This window comes from Callospermophilus lateralis, unplaced genomic scaffold (genome assembly GCF_048772815.1).
Source record: "Callospermophilus lateralis isolate mCalLat2 unplaced genomic scaffold, mCalLat2.hap1 Scaffold_120, whole genome shotgun sequence".
Taxonomy (NCBI): domain Eukaryota; kingdom Metazoa; phylum Chordata; class Mammalia; order Rodentia; family Sciuridae; genus Callospermophilus; species Callospermophilus lateralis.
Genome location: NW_027512320.1, coordinates 768,905 through 780,935, shown reverse-complemented (window position 1 = coordinate 780,935; position 12,031 = coordinate 768,905).

Below are 12,031 nucleotides of genomic sequence, written 5' to 3'. Positions count from 1 at the left end.
GGCTCTGCCCCTCCCCCGACCGGGGCAATGTATCTGGCGGGCCACTGGTCCTGTTTTGTCGGTGGTCACGGTTCCGCCTACGTTGCACATGCGTGGAGCAGCTGTGTCCCTCCGAGAGTTGCTGGGCCTGACCTGCCGGTGGGTGGCAAGTGCGCCTACCTTGCAGGCGCGGGGGTGGCTCTGCCATTCCGCAGGTCACTGGGCCTGATCTGCTGGTGAGTCGCAGGTCTGCCTACCTTGCAGGCGCCCGGCGGCTCTGCCCCTCCCCCAACCGGGGCGGGGCGATGTGTCTGGCTGGCCTCTAAGCCTCTTCTGTTGGTGGTCAGGGTTCTGCGTACCTAGCAGGCTCGTGGGGTAGCTGTGCCCCTCCGCAGTTTGTTGGGCCTGACCTGCCGGTGGGTGGCAAGTGCACCTACCTTGCAGGCCCGGGGATGGCTCTGCCGCTCCGCAGTTGCTGGGCCTGATCTGCTGGTGAGTCGCAGGTCTGCCTAACTTGCAGGCCCCCGGTGGCTCTGCCCCTCCCCCAACCGGGGCGGGGTGATGTGTCTGGCCGGCTGCTGGGCCTATAATGTTGGTGGTCACATTTCAGCCTACCTAGCAGGCACGTGGGGCAGCTGTACCCCTCCTCAGGTTTTTGGGCCTGACCTGCCAGTGGGTCGCACGTCTGCCTACCTTGTAGGCTCGGGGGGTGGCTCTGCTGCTCTGTGGATTGCTGTGCCTGTTCTGCTGGTGGGTAGTGGGTCCGCCTACCTTGCAGGCGCCCGGCGGCTCTGCCCCTCCCCCAACTGGAGCGATGTGTCTGGCGGTCCACTGGGCCTGTTTTGTCGGTGGTCACGGTTCCGCCTACCTTGCACACGCGTGGCGCAGCTGTTTCATTAGTGCCTGGGCACACTCTCCTTGTTTGCCTCCCTCAGGCCCTAAGTTTGTAGAACTTGGGGCTGAGAACCCCCAGCAAATTTGCTTACCTTCTGGTAGCCACGCCCCGTATCTGGTGCAAGAGACCTCAGTTGTCAGCACTGGTGGGAGCGGTAGCTGGGAGTCCCGCGCCACGTGGCTCCCGCCGGCTCCTGCGTCAGCGCCGCCTCGGCTCCCGCCGGTTCCCGCGCCGCTGCCACGGTTCCCGCCAGCTCCGGCCGGCTCCCGCGCCGCTCCTGTAATTCTCGGCAGGTCTCCTTTCAACAGAATTTTGCTAGAAGATCCTCAGTAGGTAGAATGTAGCTGTTTTAATGGGTGTTTCTGATCCCGTTAATGTAAAGATATTGAAAGTGCTGCTTCCTCGTCGGCCGCCATGTTGGATCCCCTCAGCTAACCATTTTGAATTAGGCAAAGGTTTCTAGAATTTTGTTGATACTTGCCCTCAATTAGCTTTGAACTATGAATAAATATACCTGAGCAGCTAGCTATGACAGAGGGCAAGATGGAAGCACCCAACAGAGAATAATATGAACCAATGTTCTTTTTCCTGGAAGTGTCTTACTCTGATTTTTCTACTCCTTCTCATTTGCAGGCCCCACCTCCATTGCCATAGGAATGAACTCACCACCTGGACTGGCCCATCAGGGAACTCAAACTTCCCCAAAGTAACAAAGGATTCAAGGTGGAGACTTGTTCCATATGGAGACCACCCAAGCCCTGCAGTGGCTGACTGCTATGAAAGAGAAATGTCTCTCCATCTGACATCAAGAACTAAACAAGCCAGATATATATGCCAAATGTCTTCTTTGATAAAAGGAGGTCAACAAAGAACACAACAGGAAGGAAGGGCATAAGAAGAAAATCACCATTAAATAGGGATGAGAGGCGGGAGGGAAAGGGAGAGAGAAGGGAAATTGCATGAAAATGGAAGGAGACCCTCATTGTTATACAAAATTACAATATAGGAGGAAGTGAGGGGAGAGGGAAAAAACAAGAGAAATGAATTACATTAGATGGGTTAGAGAAGATGGGAGGGGAGGGAAGGGGGGATAGTAGAGGATAGGAAAGGCAACCCATATAATCCCTCGGTGCATGGATGGCAAGTGCTCATAAATGGAGTGAACATGGTTCAGGAAGATGATACCTTCAGTACAGGCTGTCATCCTGCTTCATGAGCACCAAGTGAAAATGCCATTGCCTAGTCTCTGCACATTTGGGGAGGAAACGGAATTTTGTATTGTCATTTCCTAAATGAATACATTGCCTTGCCAAATTGTCTGACCACCTTGTTTACTTTTGATCAAGGATCTCAGGAATCTAATGATATAGAAAAGAATTGTTTAATAGCTGCTACTATCCCTATATTTCTTGTGATGATACACTTCTTATGCTAGTATGTGGCTTTCACCTGCAGTGTCTTAGGCATATCTGTTCTTGAACAATATATCTGGTGCTGCAGAAAGGGAAACAAGGAGACTGTTAATGCCCAGGGGTGCAACTCAGTGGTAGCACCTGCCTGCCTTGCACAAGGCCCAGGTTTCAGTTCCCAGCCCTATAAAATAGAATGTTATTCTTATAGTAGACTAAGAACTTGAAAATAGATTTTCAAAGAGTAGATTGAAGTATGATCAGAGTCAATCACTCACCCCTGCCCACCCCAACTTCATTCTTCAACTGTGCCAATTCTTCAACTGCGAAATGTGTAATATGTATATGCTTTTTTTTTTTTCAGGGCTGGGGATAGAACCCAAGTCCTCGTGCAAGCTAGGCAAGCACTCTGTCACTGAGCTACATCCCCTGCCCTTTACGTACTTTTATTATCAAGCATTCTGCACATCTGTGCTACCTAATTCTAGGAAATATTTTCCATTTCTTTGCTTCACATGATCTCAGAGAGTCTATCAAGAGTAACCAAAACTTAAGTTTCAGTAGGTGAGGGCTTGGTAGACTTGGGCATATAATTCTTGAAGTCTCCATGGAAACATCAGTTCCCAACTCTTTGCAGACATGGGATCATTCTGCAGTCCCACTTCTTGCCTGGGGAGACCATAAACAAGAACATGGTTCCTAAGCTATAGAACTCAATGTGGTTCTGTTACAAACACAGAGACTTGATTGGCCTTTGTCTTGGCACAGTAGCTCCAAGCTTGAAAGAAATACACCACAAGGAGACATTAGATCTTGCAGCATTATTTCATCTCATTTTTATTTCTCTGTGATTTTGCAATCTTAGAGCATCTGAATAAGAGGTGGTAACAGTCAGGGTTATAGATTTACTGCTAGCATTGTTACCAATTATGAAAATGGAAAAAAAATAGAGGCTAATACAATATAGCCTAGAATTGTAACATTTTTAAAAATACCATACTGTAAACATTTCGGTCAGGCCCCAAAGGAAAATTGTTTAATATGGTTTGGGTTTCAATTTGAGATGTCACATTGATGGACTGATGGGTGGGAGGTTTGGGACTGAGGGTTATTTTGTTATTTACTAATAAATGAGATTACTTCATCACAAAAAAAATATTACAGCATTTCTTTTTAATATTTGGCTTAGAAAAAATTGGTGCTCCCCAACAGATAACCAAGTCCAATTTCTCATGCTTTTGTAAAGATTGTTTTTATTTTTTCATTTGTTTTCAGACAGAAAGGAGACTGTTCTGAGCTGCTGCCCACATAGAATCTGAGTGCTTTCTGTCCCCATATGGAGTATTGTTTTCCTCTCGGTGACATATGCAATGATCAATTGAATTGGCTACTAATACATGAAGCAATTCATGATGTCTCCTGAACCATTTGCTCTGAGGACACATCATGTTTTCTTGCAGATTCAGAAAGTGCCCAGAATTCCACAAAAAATGTGTTGAAACCAGGCACCTTCATTTAAGCGGCACTACCTAGTCACCAAGCTGTGTCACCTCTTGCCATTTAAAATGAACAGATGTTATTTTTGCTCCGAACTTGATTGCAAAACATCTATTTTTTTTAGCTCTTCTTTGCCAGTTAAATTCACGTGAACAACAATACCTGAGCTACGTTCCTGAGTGCCAGAAATATTTGTTTTCCAATTCAAGCATGTAAAGATCTCAGAAGGTGAAGGATTTAGTCTGGCAGCATTGAAAGAATGTACTGAAAGGAGGGTCAGAGTTTCTAGGTGTTGGTCACTAAGAGCCACCTTGTTGGGGCCACTCTGCTTTCTCAGGGTGGTCCTGCACTTAGAGAAGGCACCTGTAAAAGGGTAATGGAAGTATCGTAGTTTCTGAGTGACAGATCAGTATATATAAAAATTTTAACCAGGTAACTCCCTGCTCCTGAATTCTGCCATGCAACCAGACCTGACAGTGAGCCGAACATACAGTGGTTCCATCTGGCTACAGGACCCGCTGGACAAGGAACTCATGACAGAGTCCTCCCTCTTCAACCCTTTGTCGGACATCAAAGTCAAAGTGCAGAGCTCATTCATGGTTTCTCTGGGAGTGTCTGAGAGAGCTGAGTGCCATGGCAAGAATCACTCTGGGACATTTCCCCATGGAAACAATCGCAGCTTTAGTACAATGCATCCCCTAAATAACACACCATACATCCAAAATCTGGCATCATTCCCCACAAGGACAGAACTGAGGACAACTGGTGTCTTTGGCCATTTAGGAGGGCACTTAGTAATGCCAAATACAGGTGGGTGGTAAGTGTGTGTCTATATACTTTCCAGAGTTTGTTTAAATACTTCATATAATTATATCCTGTCAAAGTCATTTTATGATGTTTATCATCCCTTTGTGAGAAAGAAATGCCACCACTCTACGAGTCTATTTGATTTACACAGCACACCAGGACCAAGGCTAAGATTAGGCTTTGTGGTTGTTATCTCAGAAAGTTTTAAATGCCTGTTAGAGTTGGTAGCCATATTACCTGAAAGTGTCTAGGTAGTCCCCTGGGTTTAAGCCCTTTTGAAATATGTTACCTAGGGCATGATCTGGTAGCCCCCAAATCATTCTTTGGCATGACCACAACAAGTACCATGTTTATAGCTTTGAATGGCTTATATGCTAGTAGATAATTTAATACAATGACAGTCTCATTTCATCTGTAAATGACCTAATAAACACACTCAGTGTTCATAGACCTTGCTAAGCATGTTACTTCATGATGAGCGTTGATGAATAGTCATTGCAAAGCTGCTCCTTTGAATTACCACTTCAGTTACTGGGCTGTGTTGTATGCACAATTAAGTTCCAAATATTTTCTTTCTTTCTTTGGGTTGGAAGAGAGGAAATTTTCTTGATGTTTCACAGGACACATAAGGTGCCCAGCTTGGTTCACTTCTAAAATGACGTCCTAAATGATTAGAGCACCGACATGACCCAACTTCAAGATTTACCGTGAGGCTATATTAAAGAAGATATGGCAATAGGAATGAAAAACAATAATAGAATAGAATAGAAAGTCCAGAAACAGTGAGGGGGGAGGGAGAATCTAGACATAGACCTTAAACATTTTTAAATAACTCAAAGTGGATCATAAAACTAAATAAAAAACAAAAAAAAATTTTCTAATCTCCTAGATGATGACATAGGGAAAAAATCTCAGTGATCTTGAATTTGGAGATGATTTTTCTATACATCACAGCACTTACAGGGAAGACAAAATTAACGTTAGACTTTATTAACATTAAAGTCCAAAAATTTATTAAAACTAAATTTTTCTCTGAAAAACACAACTCTTAAGAGGATGCAAAGACAAGCCATAGACTGAAAGATGATTTTACGAAATACCTATCTAAAAGGTACTCATTTCAAAATCTACAAAAAAATTTAAAACTCAACAATAACAAAAAACTAAAAATAGACAAAATATGGAAACAGACACCTCACCAAAGAAGGTATACAGATGACACATGAACATATGAAAGTACACTGTACATTGCATATCACTAGGGAATTGCAAATTAAAACAGCAATGATACTATTAGGAAGGCTAAAATCCAGAACTTGGACAACACCAGACAGGGTGTGGAGCAAAGGGAACTCTGATTCACGACTGGTGAAATACAAAATGGTGCAGCCACATTTAAAGATACTGGCAGCTTCTTGCAAAGTTAAAGTCTTACCATATGTCCCAGCAATCACACCCCTTGGTATTTACACAAATGAGTTGAAAACTCACAGTTACACAAAAAACTTGCTTCTGATGTTTAAAACACCTATATTCAAAATTGCCCAAACTTGGAAGCCACCAAACACCCTTCAAAAAGTGAATGGTTAAACAAATCGTGGCACACACGGGACATAATATATTCAGGAAAGAAAAGAAATAAACATGCACACCATGAAATGACATGACATGGAGGAACATCAAATGCGTACTGCTGTGTTAAAGAGTCCAGTATGAAAAGGCTACATACCACATGATTTCAACTGTATGATATTCTGCAAAAGGCAAAATTAGACAGTAAAAAGGTCCGTGGTTGCCAGGGGCTTTCACAGAGGGAAGAATAAATAGGTGGAGCACAGAGGATTTTGGGGGCTGTGAAACTATTCTGTTTATTACTGTAATGATAGACATAGGTTGTATATTTTTCAAATGTGTATAGCCATATAAAACTAGACACAAACTCTAAAATTAACTATACATTTTAGTTAATAATAGAGTTTTGATATTGATTTGTCAGTTACTATTGAATGTACCACACAATTACATGATGTTAATTATCAGAAAAATTCTGTGTGGGTAAGAGTAAAATGTGTGCAAACTCTTTGTACTTTCTCTTCCATTGCTCAGTAATCCTAAGACTGCTCCAAAAATAAAGTCTCTGAATCTGAAGTAGAAAAAAAAATGAAATAAAATAAAATGACGTCCTAACTGTGGATTCGTTTTTGGAGTTGCACCCTGGGACTTAAGTGCGTGGCAGAATTTCACTTTGTTCCCTGAGTCCTAAGCAATGAGAATTGGGTAGTGTGCTGAGTCACAGGGTGTCTGGCTGGGAGGGATGGGGCCATTGGATCTGCAAGCATCGTCAGATTAGCACAGATTCAAGGCTGTGGCAGGTTTGTCTCTAAAGTAAAGCTAACCAAAATTTTATCTCATCAAATGAAATCTGTGATAGGACTAGTCCAATATTATTGTTCTAGCTAACTGAACTCTCTAACAGTTTACTCACTTGAAACTCAACTTTTCCTTAATTTGATGAATGTTGACTTGTTCATTCTCTCCCAAATTAACTATTTCTTTAAACGTCATTTCAAAATCTGTTTTACTTCCTTTAAATAACCCTCTAATGCCACCCTAATGATTATATTTGGATAAAATTCTAATCATCTGTACTTTTCTTGGTTAGCGATTTAGGACATGAAAGGATCTTGGTTGAAATATGTGTGAACATCAGTGTATAAATGTTTGCATATGATGTCACTCTTCTTTGGATGACTCAATGTAGAGTGAATCAGTCAACCATATTTACAGTTTTCTTGGCACACTGTGTAGGCCTCTGAGTACCACCTCATCTTGCTTTCTGATGCACAATTCATAACAGGTTTACACAAATCTTAGCTCCCCATCATCCCAGGTACATTTCTAGAAGTGAGTGGATACAAACAAGATAAATACATTTTAAAATTTGGGAGCAGATAAAATTATGTATAAATATTCTCAGATATGTTTTATAATATATATATAATTCCCAGATGTGTGTGTGTGTGTTTGTGTGTGTGTGTTTGTATGAATACAAGTGACAATAAATGTTGGCGAGGAAATGGGGGAAAGGGTACACTCATACATTGCTGATGGGACTGCAAATTGATGCAACTACACTGGACCAATTGAAGATTTCTTTAAAAACTAGGAATGGAAACACCATTTGACCCAGTTATCCCATTCCTTGGTATATATCCACAGGATAAAATCAGTCTACTACAGTGACATAGCCACATCAATGTTCACAGAAGCCCAATTCACAATAGCTAAGCTATGGAACCAACCTAGGTACCCGTCAACAGATGAATGGATAAAAAAAATGTGTTACATATACACAATGGAATATTACTCAGCACAAAGAAGAATGACTTTATAACATTTGCTGGTAAATGAATGGATCTGGAGACTGTCATACTAACTGAAATAAGCCAATCCCAAAAAACCAGAGGTTGAATATTCTAACATGTGGATGCTAACACACAATGGGTAGGTGGGGGTGGGCCATGAAAGTTCAGTGGATAAGACAAAGGAAAATAAAAGGCAGGGAGAGGGGATAGGAATAGTAAAGACAGTGAAATGAATCTGAAATAACTTTCCTTGTACATGTGTGAATATACCACAGTGAATCTCGGCATCATGTACATCCACAAGACTGGGATTAAAATGCAATATAGTCTGTGTTTGTACAAATACATCAAATAGGTTCTACTGCCATGTAGAGCTAAAAAAAGAAATGATTTTTTTTAAGAAGAGTGAAAGAAAAAAGGAAAAAGAAATTCCTTTTCCTACCATGTTAATGGAGTTGTGGTTGGATGTGAAGATTTTCTCAATCTGCCATACTTCACTTTTGGTTCAGCTCCAGTGACTATACCTTTATCAGAGATTTCCCCAACAGACCTTCCCTTTCATCTCAACCCTCAGAACTAAGTCACATTCCCAATCTCAAACTGACTCAAACAAGGAGAACAGCACTGTCATGATGATTTGGGGGTGGTGTGAATGTTTGAGACCCACCACAGCAGTCCCATCTGAGGTTTGGATGTGGTTGTCCTCCTAGGTCGATATGTTGGGATCCTCAGGGGGGCAGTATTGAGAAGAGGTGGATCCTAGAAAAGGTGAGGCCAGGAGGGAGGCCTAAGGTCATTGGGAGAGTGACCTCAGAAGGACACTCTGAGCACAGAAAAACCCTGGTTTTTGTCTGGCTTTCTGTCTGATGATGAGATTTCTTCTTCACTATGTCACATCAAGTCACAGGATGTTTAGGTGATGAGGGAAGAATGAGCTCTTCTCCTGGCAAAGGTCAACTTTCCATGTAAGGCTAGAAAATGTGGTTACAAACACAGCACACTCCAAGTAATGGCATCAGATCTCTTGACACAAGGTCATTAAGATATGAAAAATATAAAGATCCTTCCACTCAGACTCCATCCCCAGGTTTAAAAGCAGCAGTGTCCCCCAGCTGTTATACAGACCTGCTTCTATACTGTCCTACCTTCAGTGTGACTGTCTAGTGGGTCATCCAATTCACTGCTGAAAACAAAGATGCTCTATGGGATCCAACCATACAAAACAGAGACATAAACACAGGGTGGCTACAGAGTGGCTCTGACATTGCTCCTACATCTGAGTCCATGCTGTGTGGACAGCATCTTCTTGCTCTGACTTGTGTTGCCAGGCTCTGACTGGGTTCTGTGCAATCGGAGGCCTTCCCACAAGACAGTGCAATCAGAACAAAGCCTCTTCCACTTGGAGTTTCAGGAATGTATGCCTCTAATTTGGAAGCTCTTCAGCGGAATCCACAGGATGTTCTAAAAGAACATAGAGTAAATGTCAGTACATGGGTCTGGTTGAAGGTTTTCTCAGGCAGCAGTGTATGGACACAGGGCTGGAGTGGTTGGAGGTGGCTGAAAAACAGCCAGAGATAGAGTTGCTGCTAGGACATGATCTATGGTGGACAAAGAAAGGTAAAAACATGGATCAGTAGTGCACGAGAAGGAGAGCCTTGGCTTCTCTAGCTAAAGCCCTGCCACGTGGGATGGTGAATTTACCAATGGGTTAAAACTCAATAAATGCACTGTACAATTTGATGGCAGCATGTTACCACTCCTCCTGCGGGGGCTGGGGTTTTGGCTCAGTAGTCGAGCACTTGCCTAGCAGTGTGAGGCCCTGGGTTCTATCCTCAGCACCCAAAAATAAATAAAAAGAAAAATATTGTATCCAACTCAAAAGAAAATATTAAAAAAAGAAAAAGCCAACATATGAATGACTTAACATTACATCTCAAAGCCCTAGAATAAGAAGAAGAAATCTACACCCAAACCAGTAGAAGATAGGAAATAATTAAAATCAGAGCTGAAATCAATGAAATTGAAAGAAAAGGAACAATTGAAAAAAATTGACAGAACAAACAGTTGATTCTTTGAAAAAATAAATAAAATTGACAGATCCTTAGCCATGCTAACAAAGAGAAGGAGAGAATAAACTTAAGTTACCAACAAACAGCATGAAAAAGAAATATTACAACAGACACTACAGAAATACAAAAGAAAATTAGAAATTATTTTGAAAACTTGTACTCCAAGAAAATAGAAAATATCAAAGGCATCGACAAATTTTTGAGTCGTATGATTTGCCCAAATTGAATCAGGATGATATATACAATTTAAACAGATCAATTTCAAGTGACGAGATAGAAGCGAACATCAGAAGTCTACAATCCAAGAAAAACCCCAGACTGGATGGATACACTGCCGAATTCTACAAGACATTTAAAGAAGAACTATCACCAATATTCTTCAATTAATTTCAGAAAATCGAAGAAGAGGAAGCACTTCCAAACTCATTCTATGAGGCCAATATCACTCTGATTCCAAAACCTGGCAAAGACACATCAAAAAAAAAAAAGAAGAAGAAGAAGAAAAAAAAAAAAAGAAAAGAAAACTTCAGACCAGTATCTCTAATGAACATAGATGCAAAAATTCTCAATAAAATTCTGGCAAATCTATTACAAAAATAAACAAAAAGTCATGCACCACAATCTCATGGGGATTCATCCTAGGGATGCTAGGTTGGTTCACCATACAGAAATCAATAGATGTAATTCATCACATCAATAGACTTAAAGATAAGAATCATGTGATCACCTTGATAGATGCAGAAAAAGCATTTGACAAAATGCAACACCCCTTCATGTTCAAAACACTAGAAAAATTAGGGATAACAGAAATATCTCAACATCATAAAGGCTATTTATGTTAAGCCCCAGGCCAACATCATTCTAAATGGAGAAAAATTGAAGGCATTCTCTCTAAAACCTGGAAAAAGACAGGGATGCCCTCTTTCACCACTTCCACTTAACATAGTTCTTGAAACACTGGCCAAAGCAATTAGATGAAAGAAACTAAAGGGATAAACATAGGAAAAGAAGAACTAAAATTAGCATTATTTGCTTATGATATGGTTCTATACATAGAAGACCCAAAAAATTCCACTAGAAAATTCTAGAATCAGTAAATGAATTCAGCAATATAGCAGGATATAAAATCAACACCCATAAATCAAATGCTTTTCTGTATATCAGTGACAAATCCTCAGAAAGGGAAATGGGGAAAACTATCTCATTTACAATAGCCTTAAAAAATATTCCATCTCTTAACAAAAGAGATGAAAGATCTATATAATGAAAACTACAGAACCCTCAAGAAAGAAATCAAAGAAGACCTTAGAAGATGGAAAGCTCTACCTTGCTTTTGGACAGGCAGAATTAATATTATCAAAAATGACCATACTACCAAAAGCACTATACAGATTTAATACAATTCCAATCAAAATCCCAATGACATTCTGCATAGAAATAGAAAAAGCAGTCATGAAATTCATCTGGAAATATAAAAGACTCAGAATAGCTAAAGCAATCCTTAGCAGGAAGAGTGAAGAAGGTGGCATCAATATACTAGACCTTAAAGTATATCACAGAGCAATAGTAACAAAAACAGCATAGTATTGCCACCACAAAAGACTGGTAGAACAATGGTACAGGAATAAAAGAACACAGAGACTATCCCATGAAATTCCAATTATCTTATATTAGACAAAGTTGCCAAAAACATACATTGGAGAAAAGATAGCCTCTTCAACAAATGGTGCTGGGAAAACAGGGAATCCATATGCAACTAAATGAAATTAAAATTCTATCTCTTACCATGCACAAAAGTCAACATAAAATGGATTAAGGACCTAGGAAAAAAACCAGAGACACTGCATCTCATAGAAGAAAAAGTAAGCCTTAATCTCCATCATGTGAGATGAGGCCCCAACTTTCTTAATTAGACTCCTATAATGTAAGAATTAAAATCAAGAATCAATAAATGGGATGAATTCAAACTAAAAAGTTTCTTCTCAGCAAAAGAACAATTTGTGAGTTGAA